Here is a 1,523-nt window from a genome sequence, read left to right as displayed (position 1 = left end):
GATCGAGATTACGTGGTGCATCGGTAAGATCTACTTTACGTTCTGCATCGGTCTGCCCTTGTTTACGTGGTGCATCGGTAAGATCGAGATTACGTGAAGCATCGGTATGATCGAGTTTACGTTCTGCATCGGTCTGCCCGATATTACGTGGTGCATCGGTCTGCCCTAGTTTACGTGGTGCATCGGTTTGGACTTAGAGATATATTTTCGACGTGAAAATGTTCCGATACAACTTTTGAACCAGGATAGTTAGAGAGATGATTTTTTCTGGGATGTACGTGGATCGGGGAATGGATTGTGGGAAATAACTTGCCATGACCGAGGTGTCCTCGAATTTTTTTTTTTTTCGAAAAAAATTTTCTGATTGTGGAATTTTCTCAAATTTGATTTGGTTGCCTCCTAATGTGTTCTAAAAGAGTAAATCAGTAATCGGAATCGAAAAATATTTTTCGGATTTTTTTTTTTTTCGAAAAAAATTTTCTGATCGTGGAATTTCCTCAAATTCGATTTGGTTGCCTTCTAATGTGTTTTTAAAGCGTAAATCAGTAATCAGAATCAATATTCATTGTCGACTTTAATTTTTATAAGGAAAAATGTTCACGTCCTTAAACGCCTCCCCATCATCAGCCCGAGTCCAAGTCGATGTCAGTCCCGAGCGGACGGTGTCAGATACTACCTATCGCCGAGGTCTGGACTTGGCGAGATATTACGACGTGAAATGTTCCGATACAACTTTTGAACCAGGATAGTTAGAGAGATGATTTCTTCTATGTTGTACGTTGATTGTGGAATGAAATACGGAAAATAACTCGCCATGACCGAGGTGATTACGATTTTTTTTTTTTTTCGAAAAAAATTTTCTGATCGTGGAATTTTCTCAAATTTGATTTGGTTGCCTCCTTATATGTTCTAGTAGCGATAATCAACAATCAGAATCAAAATCCATGGTCGGGTTTGATTTTTATAAGGAAAAATGTTCACGTCCTTTTTTACAACCCCGACTCATTGACGATGTTAGAACCGAGCCGGCGGTGTCAGATACGACCGATCGCCCCGGTCCCGATCGTCATTTACGTTGTGCATCGGTCTGCCCGAGATTACGTGGTGCATCGGTCTGGACTTAGAGATATATTTTCGACGTGAAAATGTTCCGATACAACTTTTGAACTAGGATAGTTAGAGAGATGATTTTTTCTGGGATGTACGTTGATTGGGGAATGGATTGTGGGAAATAACTTGCCATGACCGAGGTGTTCTCGAATTTTTTTTTTTTTTTCGAAAAAAATTTTCTGATTGTGGAATTTTCTCAAATTTGATTTGGTTGCCTCCTAATGTGTTCTAATAGCGATAATCAACAATCAGAATCAAAATCCATGGTCGGGTTTGATTTTTATAAGGAATAATGTTCACGTCCTTTTTCGCCTATGTTCTTTTTCGACGTGAAAAGTTCCGATACAACTTTTGAACCAGGATAGTTAGAGAGATGATTTTTTCTGGGATGTATGTTGATTGACGTACGAAAC

Source organism: Harmonia axyridis, chromosome X (assembly GCF_914767665.1).
Source record: "Harmonia axyridis chromosome X, icHarAxyr1.1, whole genome shotgun sequence".
Lineage (NCBI taxonomy): Eukaryota > Metazoa > Arthropoda > Insecta > Coleoptera > Coccinellidae > Harmonia > Harmonia axyridis.
The sequence above is the reverse complement of the archived record's forward strand: the minus strand, read 5'-3'. Positions refer to the sequence as shown.